Raw genomic sequence first — 10,518 nt, 5'->3', positions numbered from 1 at the left:
TAGGACACACCATAAAGCAGCTCATAGGAGTTTAATTATTCCTCTCCCCTGGGTTGGATCCTAATTCTCAACACATCAATTGGGAGCACTTGTACCCAAGCCAATGAGGTTTCCTGGCAGATTTGACTTAGTTGCAGCTTAATTGTGTAATTCATCCTTTCTGCCTTTCCACTGGCTTGTGGCTGCTGTGGAGTGTGCAAGTCCCACTGAATTCCCAAGGCCTTGCTAACTTCTCCCACTATTCTTGCTATGAAATGGGACCCTCTGGCTGATGGCATTCCTCAAGGGATTCCAAAATGTGGAATTATTTGATTTAGCAATATTTTCACTACTTCTTGTGCCATGTTGGTGCCACAGGGAAATGCTTCAGGCCGCCCAGGAAAGATATTCACTAAGACTGAGAGATATTTATAGCTCTCACTACATGGAAGTTCTGTAAAGTCAATTTGCTAATAATCTCCAAGGGAGTTACCAGATTTGAGAGCCCCTATCCCCACTTTATTTCCAGTAGTTGGGTTATTTCTTCTATGTGTGTCACCCTTTTATGCCTTTGAATATACAATTTCAGTCATACTGGAGTTAATTCCTGTCTTTCTGAAGAGTTTGAACAATTCTTCTGCTCTCCAATGTGTGTGTAGACTGGTGCCCTCTGTTTGCTATTTCTCTGATGATCACCTCGGAAACTGTCACTCATCCAGTAGGGGTGACTGTTCATCCACTGGGGTGAAATCTAGAATGGAATGCTTCACTTAAATGGCAATCTTTTGCACCATATTCAGGTTTAATACCTGGTAGGCTGAGCTCTCGTTGTGGAATCAAAACATGGGTGTATTTTCCTGCAGCCTCTTCAGCTGCCCTGTCAGACAAGTAATTTCTATATTTTGGCCCTATTTTACTTGTCTCGTGTGTCCTACAGTGCAGAGTTGCAACTTTAGCTGATTTTTATACTGCTTCCAGCAATTGTAGTATTTGTGTCTCATGCCTGATCTATGTACTCTGTGCTAATAACAAACCTCTCTGTGCTGATTGCCCTGTGGATGTGCACTACACCAAAAGCATGCTTAGAATCCCTCCAGATGTCCACTTTCTTTCTTTGCCCAGTTTCCATACTGCACTGGCTCGTCCCTGATTCCCTGGGAATTGTGCTGGAACTCCACAGGAGATGTTTTGTCTCTCATAAGTGAATCATTCAAGAGATTGTATGGGACCCAACAAGCCCAAAGCCAGAACCCTTATCACTGTTTGCTCAAGTTGTTGGAACACACCCCAAGTATCATCAGTCCATACCATAAAATATTTATGGGCAGTTTTAAAACGCTGTACAAGGGTTGGACTGGTGATCCATAATTACTGATCCACTGTCTTGCATGGGAGACGGGAGCTTTATGAGTTTTTGCAGTTTGACAGACTTTAAGATAGCTAGTTCTCCATGACTTAGTTCTGTTCGCAAGATTCTTTGATATTTGGCCAATTTGTCTAAAAATACCATTTATTAGACACAGAAAATAACAAACATACAAACATAGAACAGATTGGCACACACAGACACACAATAAATGCATAATTGCAACACTATAATAGCTAAAATGCAGTTATGGGGTAAAAGCTTGCTTGAACTATAAAAATAGTTAAGAATGCAAGAAATGCTTCCTTGAACTATAATGCAAGTTAAGAAATGCTTGCTTGAGCTAGCTGAAATGCAAGTTAAGAAAGGTACCTATAAGTTAGCCAGAATAATACAATTTAGGAAACCAATGATCTTACGAAATCCAATTTTGGAGCTAGAATACATTAGTCTTCCTCACCAAATCCCAGGGGAAGTAACCACAGGGCTGCGTCCAAGGCCAGGAGAGAAGACTTTACTTCACACTCCAATGTCCATGTAGAAAGCTTCTACCTTTCTGAGGTTTCATGGTGTTTTTTATAGGAAATGAGTGTGTGTATTTGTGGTCACTCAAAAATTCTTCACATTCTCTCAGTGTCTCACCTTGACTTCCAGGCACTAGTATTCGATAGCCCAGATTAAGCAATCAACTTAATCTGAGCTATCAATCTGTGGCCAGCAATCAGGGAGAGAGAGAAGGGGAAGGGCGGGTCATCCTGCCACACCACTCCTGTGACTACCATAAATTCCAGTTTTTCATTTCCCAGAGGCTCTGCCAGGGAAGAAACTACTGGTTCTCTTTACAAGTCCTCTCCTATTGCCAGGAGAGGCCTCGGAGGAGTCCTGGGTTTTACCTGAGGACAGTCCCACTTCCAGTGTCCATTGTTTTTATAAAATGCCCATGGATATGTTCCCAATTTTCCTAGTGAAGGTCGAGGAACTGAACCCCTTCCTCTCCCTTAGAACCCCCCCATCCCTGGGGTCAGAGTCCTCTGCCGATTTCATCTCTAACTGCTGTTGTTTCTGTTTAGTCACTTCCTGCTGCTTTGGGGTTTTTCTTCGATTCGTATCCACTGCCCATGCAAAGTCAAAGGCTTTATGAGTATCAAAAGTGTCCGTTCCCTGGATTTTCTGGTTTTTCTGCTATCATCATCAGTTTTATTCTGCTATCATCACAGGATTGTCCTATAGAATAGGAGCCAGGCAATTTTTACCTTCCTCATCAACTTTTATTCATGAACTTTTATTTCATGCCTTCCTTATATACAACTGCAGTTGGCCTATTTAGTCCTCTATGCACTGGACTTTACAACTAAATTTAAAGCTTTGTCTTGACAATCTAAATGCATAGAGCACCCTTGTCCTATGCTATACATAGAACAACAATGAAAAGAATCGAATTAATTATCAAACAGATCACAGCAGGAGAATGAAAAGTAAAACAAATCCTAAAATCTCCATTTTCCCCATGCCTCTCTCTTTCTCAGACTTCCCTGTATCCCCCATTTCCTCCCTCCTCCCCACCAAGAGACACAGGGCATGAGGATCACCGTCAAGTCATAACACTGCCTCCCCATTAGGCAGAGGAATCTTTGTCCTGCTCCAGCCTGGGGTCCCTCCAGTGGACACAATCGCTCAGGAACAGGCTGCTCCAGCGGGGATCCCCCACGGGCCCACATGTCCCACCAGGAGACACTCCCATGGCTCTGCAGGAGCTTCCCATGGCTCAGGGCCTCTCTCAGGCATCCCCTGCTCCGACCTGGGCTCCTGCCGGGGCTGCAGGGGAGTCCCTGCTCCATCCCGGCCTCAGCCCCAGCTCACAGCACCTTCAGCTCCAGGTCACACCGAGCTCCCGCCGGTTCAGGGCAGCAGCGGTTCCTTGGCCTCCTGCCCGGGCTGGGACATTGCAGGGCTGCGGAGCCAAAATGACAATTTGGGCCACAACGCCGGGATTGTCCCTGCAGTGACGGGGGCTTGGGCTGTGCGGTGTGCAAGAGCCCGCGCCTCGCTGCCTTTGGCTGGCTGTGCTGTCACTCGGAATTGTCCCAGCGCAATTGCTGCTTGGTGCCAGCGAGCGGGGACAAGTCCGGCGCCGGTGTCGCCCCCAGGCAGGCAGGCAGGCAGGCAGGGCTTTAGTGGGGCAGCAGCGGCGCCATGGTGGGAGCGTGTGTGCGGCCCGGGAGCGGCGGCGGAGCTCGGAGAGGCTGTCCCAGCGCAGGTGGGAGCCGCGCTGCCTTGTGCCGGGGCTCGGGGCTCGCTGCGGGCGGATGGAGGGGATGCAGGGGGCGGCAGGGGGGCTGTGGCGGCTTCCTTCTCCCGTCTCCCTCCCTCCCTCCCTCCCTGGCTGTGGCGCCGTGTTGCCGCTGGCCTGAGGCCGCTGAGGGAGCGGCTGCCCGCGGTCTCCTTGCCGCTGCAGCCGGAGCAGCTCTGGCTCGTCCCGCTTGCTGTGGGTAGGACAGAGGTGGCTGCGCTGTCGGCGGCAGTGTGCGGGAAAATTCGCGTGGCCAGAGATTTGTGTGCCCGCAGGAGACAGAGGAGTCGTGTAAAAGTGACTTTATTGATGACCACAGGGAGAGGCCGTGGGGCATTTTCCATGTAGTCTGTAAAACGTAGCCTCCTTTTTATGCTCATTTCCCGGCCGCATCTCCCTGTCTCTTTGCCGTCTGGCTGAGGTACTTGGAAGGTACAGACTTCTCTCTCCGCCTGCTGCCTGTGTCCCTTAATATGCACCCCGTAGTTTGTGTAACATTCGATATTCCTGGCTCTGTTAAGTGTTTGTTGTTTTTCTGGAAGTTCAGGAATTGCACAGGACCTCAGCTGAGCATCAGTTCGTGTCAATGAGTAACATTTTCTGAAAGTGATGCTTTCTCCTGGTACTTTCCTGGCTGCTTTTCTCTAATTAAATTATTGTATATTTGAATTCCCAACTGATTTCCCTGAACTTGTGGTAGCAAATACTCCCCAGTGGCTTATTACTCTCTATACGGCATACACAATGCTAGCACATGTTGGAGTGAGGAAAGGTGTGATTCCACCCTGACATTTATTAGTGATGTTTTCCCAACATTTTCCATTTGCTTTTGTGCTTTGCAGTTTAACCAATTTGTGCTGCAGAGTCAATTCTCCTCAGTCTGGGCTCTGCCTTGAGCTGTGCAAATTCCATCTGTGCAAGCAGGCAGGGCTTGGGGCTGAGGCACAGAGGGAATTGGCCCAATTGCTCCCCCAGGCCAGAAGGCCCTGGTCCATTGTCCAGCCTTTGCCCCAGCAGTGTTCATTTGCATTTCTAAAGCTCCTTCCTGTTGTGGCTGCCTGGAACAGAAGCTTCTCTGCCAGGGCAGCCATCGGGTGACTCACATGTGGCTCTGCCCCCCACAAGCTGCTTTGGGGTTTTTTCTTCGCAATATTGTATTAACTGGCTGTAGGAGGAGAAGGAGGTGGGATTTTGTAGAAGGAAGAGGAGGAGGAGTAGTGAGAGGAAGAGGAGTGTGAGGAAGAGTAGGGATCGAGGAGGAGGCAGAGGAGTAGGAAGAAGAGGCGGCCCAAGGTTCCAGCACTTCCTGTATCTGCAGCTCCCACATGCAGCGGGTGACTGGGGAGGGGGATCCCCGATTTTCACTGGGCCTAAATTGTGGTGTTTGTGAAGTTTATTGGGGTAAATTTCAGTGCTTTGGGCTTTCTTGGGGACTGAAACTTTATATTTTGGAGGGGCTTTTGGCTTCACCTTGATGTTTTGGGAGTTAAGGGGCTGTGTCTTTACATTTGTGGCATTTTTGGAAATCTTGGTGCTTAGTGGTTTTTACAGCCACAAAACTCTGGGAGACTTGCAGAGCTGGAGCTGGGCAAGAGGAACCCCCAGGCGAAGGTGCTCAGCCTTTGCTTTTCCCCCAAAGCAGGATTTGTCATTGCCAAGGCGTGGCCGGATGGAGGAGGAGGAAAAGACCTGGAGATGCTGCTCGAGGAGGAGCTGCAAATGCAGCCGAGGAGGAAAGAGCCTCGCTGTGCCAGGAAGGCAGTTGGAAATGCAGCCAGAGCTCGGAGCTGAGGGAGAAGCCTGAGGGCAGAGAGAAGCCTCACAAGTGTGGGGAATGTGGGAAAAGCTTCAGGTGGAGATCTGAGGTGATCCAGCACCAGAGGATCCACACTGGGGAGAAGCCCTACGAGTGTGGGGAATGTGGGAAGAGCTTCAGACTAAAGCCTGATCTCATCGCGCACCACATGATCCGCACCGGGGAAAAGCCCTATGAGTGTGGGGAGTGTTGGAAGAGCTTCAATTCGAACCCCAATCTGATGCGGCACCAGGTGATCCACACAGGGGAAAAGCACTATGAGTGTGGAAAATGTGGGAAGTGCTTCACTGTGAATTCTAATCTCATCAACCAGCAGAAGATCTACACAGGGTGAAAGCCCTGCAAGTTTGGGCTGTGTGGGAAGAGGTTTCAGAACAGCACCCATCTCCTCCTCCATGAGCGCATTCACACAGGAGCGGCCCTTCCGCTGCCCTGACTGTGGGAAGGGCTTCAAGCTGAAGTTCGTCACCCACTGGCGTGTCTACACAGGGGAAAACCCTACCAGTGTGGGGAGTGTGGCAAGAGCTTCAATTCAAACCCAAACCTGATCTGACACCATATGATCCACACAGGGGAGAGGCCCTACGAGTGCTCCGACTGTGGGAAGAGCTTCATCTGGAGTTCCTACCTCATACAGCAGCAGAAGATGCACACTGGATATGTTACCGAATCTGCGGGAAAATAAGAAAAACTCTCTAATACTGTATTTGAAGTGATAGAGAATCAGGCATTACTTTATTTGCTGGCCAGGATGTGCCTAGGAAAGCATTTTAAGAACACATAGTTTCAGAGAATTTTTTCTCGAATTTTATACAGTCAAAACCCTTGCTGCAGATGGTATCTGGCAAATGTCTGGATAACTCCATGACCTGTGGATGTTTAGTTAGTGCTACAATGTTTCGAGGATGTTCTGTTAATGGTCTTTATCTTTTTGGTTATTTTCGGGGTTTACTCTCAATCTGTGGTATGTTAATCTTATTTTTTTAGGGTGATACTATATTTCTAAAAAAACTAAAGAAAAGCTCTTTTTCTTAAGTAAAGTCAATTAAAGCTAGCTAGAGAGATACAATAAAATTTCTTAAGTTATATTTTTTTCTGACAATTCTTCTCTTTGGAAGTGACCATAATTTCTTTAAGGTCACTTCTACTTAACTCATCATCTAAACTAAGTTAATTCAAATAACAAAAATTAAAATAAAACAAAATTATTTTCGGAATAGTCAGCTATCTTTAGAGATCGTTTTTAAATTTTAGACTTTTATATGAGTTTGTTTTTATTAAGTTTGCACAATGTTTTACACTCTAATTTGCAAATTTGGATTAAGATCTATACACCAACTATTAAGGTCAGAACTATGATAGCAATGCTAATTAGTTTTCTTATGATCACATTCAGATTTGGAATCTATGATGTAATTTAGTCAAATATACCTATTCTCTGGTTCTTTTGGATTTTTTGAAAAATTTTAGAATTTTTCCTTATTTCTTTTAAGTCAGTTTGTACTCTCTGGGTCTGATCTATGTACACACAGCAGCTGGTATTAATGACTGTGCACACTCTACCTTTGGAAGCAAGAATCAGATTTAGGGCCATTCGATTTTCTTTGACTACATTAGAAAGGTTAGTGACTTCTTGTTGTAAAGCACTAGTTGCATCACTGGTTCGGTTTTCTATTTGCTCAATAACTCCAGAGATGTTTACGATGGCTTTTTTTAATTTAGGTACTCCTAACCATGGTACAAGTTTCTTCATGAACTTGTCAAATCCAGAGGACTTTTCAACTAATGGATTTAGAGTTCGTTTATGTCGCATAATAAAGGATCGCAGATGTCCTTTGGGGAATTCTGATTTACTAATGATATCTATTTCTGGTACCACAGTCTTAAGAGTGCATATTCTTTGCCATTTAGGTGGCAGAGCTTTTCTAGCTGAATTTTTACATAGCCAGTAGTATCTTATGTTATCGGGAATAGGCCACCATTGTGTATTTAGGATACTTTTATTTGTTACATCTAAGTATGAATTACATTTCAAGTAATTTCCTACTATTATTTTCGACATACAATTAGGTGATTTTGTTTGTTTTAGAGGGGTTGCCCTTGATTTTTCTGGACATCTCTGAACACAAGAGGCATTCACAGTTGTTAATTTTACTGACAGGATTTGTTTATCTACGGTGTTGCGTGTTACCTTTTCTTTAAAAAGGTGCATTACATGAACTGGGGGAAAGCTATTGGAGAATGTGTTTGGGATGGGAAGTCCCATTAGTTGTATACTTTCGTCTGAGTGAGTGGGAAACTGAGAGCAAATCCAGCAGTTGCTGCTGTTTGTTATCAGAGTTACAGCTTGCATGAGTTTCAGGTGTGAGTTTCTCTTCCAGGGGTCAGGTAGTATTTGTTCAATGTGTGTCATGTTAGAGGAAAAATACATATCACTACCTTTCTTTGTGCGCTCACTTACCCATCCGGGATTTGAGCCTGGGTTTGTCAGTTTCAAGGCCTTGCTGGGATGGTTGACTATTCCAGACAAAATTAGCCAGACAAAATTATTCCGAAAATATAAAAGAAACCATTTAGTATTTCCCATCTTAGCGTCTCTGATTTCGTTGCAGCTTTATCTTCAATGGATTAGTTGTTTGTCGCACTGTCTAGAGTGTTTTTTCTGGGTCTGGGGCTGGTTTGATTCGCGAGTAATGGATCCAGGCGTCTCCACCAGTTGTTTTTACTGCTGTATGAGTAGTTAACAGAACTTGATAGGGTCCTTTCCACTTGGGCTGAAGGGGTTCTTCACTCCACGACCGGAGGTAAACCCAATCTCCTGGCTGATGAGGGTGCACTTGAATATCCAATGGAACTGGTGAGGCTAAAACGACAAACTTATGCAGCGATGAAAGCGTTTTTCTCAAGGAAATTACATACTCTTTCAAATGATGATCACCTATTACATGATTTTCCCCAGGAACCATCACGGTTTGGTAAGGTCTTCTATACAGGATTTCAAATGGGCTTACCTTTTCTTTGGAACTTGGCTGAATTCTGATTCTAAGTAAAGCCAAAGGCAGAGCCTGTGGCCACTTAAGCGAGGTTTCTTGACAGATTTTACTCATTTGTCTTTTTAGACTTTGATTTATTCTTTCAACTCTGCCACTGGATTGTGGTCTCTAAGGAGTATGTAAATCCCATTTGATTCTTAAAGTTTTGGACAGGTTTTGCACAATATCTGCGATGAAATGGGGTCCCCTATCAGAGGACATTCCTAAGGGGACTCCGAACCCAGGTACTATTTCTTTTAACAATATTTTAGTAACTTCTCTAGATTTGTTGGTGCGACAGGGAAAAGCTTCAGGCCATCCAGAAAATGTATCAACCAAAACTAGCAGGTATCAAAATCTCTCTTGCCGAGGTAATTTAGAGAAATCAATTTGCCAATAGTCACCTGGACAATTTTCTCTTTTTGTGGTTCCAGGAGAATGTCTTTTGTAGGACTGAGGATTGTTCTGCAAGCATATTTTACATTTCTCAACAATACTTTTAATGATTCCAGTCATTCTTACACTGACTACTTGTGGCTTTAAGCTATCAATAATAGCTTCTGCCCCACAATGTGTTTCTTTATGCTTGTCTTCAGCTATTTGTTTCATTACTGCTTGAGGTACTATAACTTGTTTTTGTGGTGTCACCCACTACCCCTCAGAGTTTAGGTGGGCTTTTAGGTGTTCAGCTAACATTTTATCACGGGTTTGGTATTCCGGGGTTACTTGTGGAAGGTTCATGTATTTTGATGGAACAACTATAAGGATGCTTTTCTCTGCCACCTCTTTAGCAGTTTTATTTGCCAATCTGTTTCCAACATTAGTTGGTGTATTTCCAAATTGATGAGCTTTACAGTGCATAACAGCCACTTGGATTGGTAGCTGAACACTATCCAGAAGTTGTTTAATAATATCTCCATACTTAATAGGAGATCTTTGTGCTGAGAGGAGCCCTCGTTCTTTCTAGATAGCTCCATGAGCATGTACCACTCCAAATGCATATTTAGAATCAGTCCATATGTTGACCTTCTTACCTTTAGACAACTCTAAGGCTCGCTGCAGTGCAATGAGTTCAGCCTTTTGTGCGGAGGTGTTAACAGGTAATGGATTAGCTTCAATTACCTCAGTCTGAGTTACTACAGCATACCCGGATTTTCGTTTTCCTTCCTGCACAAAGCTGCTACCATCTGTGAAGAGTTCCCAATCTGGATTTTCCAGTGGAGTGTCCTTCAAATCTTCTCTGCTGGAATAAACTTGTTCAATAGTTAGAAGGCAGTCATGTTGTATGGCCTCTTCGTAATCTGGTGCACCTTCAATGAACATAGCTGGGTTAAGGGCAGCTGTAGTTTTTAACTCCACATCATCTTGTTCTAATAGAACTACTTGATATTTAAGCATTCAGCTAGGGGATAACCAGTGGCCCCCCTTTTGTTCCAGGACGGAGATAACCATGTGTGGGACATAGACAGTCATTCTCTGGCCCATTGTCAGTTTCCGAGCTTCTTGTATCAGAAGGACTGTTGCTGCCACAGTTCGAAGACAGCTGGGCCACCCCTTGCTCACATTGTCTAGCTGTTTAGAAAAATATCCCACAGCCCTTTTGCTTGTGCCCAACCTCTGAACCAGCACTCCTAAAGCAAGGTGCAAACGTTCATGCACAAACAGTTTAGAGGGTTTGGTCAGGTCAGGCAATCCTAATGCAGGGGCAGACATTAGGGCTCTTTTTAAGTCTCTGAAAGCTGTTTGATATTCTGGAGTCTATGCTAGTATTTCTTCTGAGTTTTTCAGGGCGTCATACAAGGGCTTTACCAGAAGCCCATAATTAGGAATCTACAAACGACACCAGCCCACCATCCCTAGGAAGGTTCGTAACTTACGTACAGACCTTGGCTCCGGAATCTGACAGATTGCTTCCTTTCTTTCAGTCCCGAGACTTCGCTTACCCCGGGAGATGGTGAATCCCAGATAGGTTACGTGTTCTTTGGCGATTTGGGCCTTCTTCTTGGATACCCTGTAACCAGCTTGTTCCAGAAAG

The 10,518-nt window shown here is 45.0% G+C and overlaps 1 protein-coding gene across 1 annotated transcript in view; it reads left to right on the top strand.

Annotated features, from left to right (window-relative positions):
• LOC146421282 (uncharacterized) overlaps positions 1 to 10,518 on the top strand; it is a 110,253-nt gene that overhangs the window by 86,932 nt on the left and 12,803 nt on the right. The gene's annotated exons all lie outside the window — the stretch shown is intronic.

Source organism: Lichenostomus cassidix, unplaced genomic scaffold (assembly GCF_008360975.1).
Source record: "Lichenostomus cassidix isolate B80296 unplaced genomic scaffold, HeHo_3.0 HiC_scaffold_33, whole genome shotgun sequence".
Classification (NCBI taxonomy): Eukaryota; Metazoa; Chordata; class Aves; order Passeriformes; family Meliphagidae; genus Lichenostomus; species Lichenostomus cassidix.
Note: the sequence above shows the minus strand (reverse complement) of the source record. Positions and strands in the feature narration are given on the sequence as shown.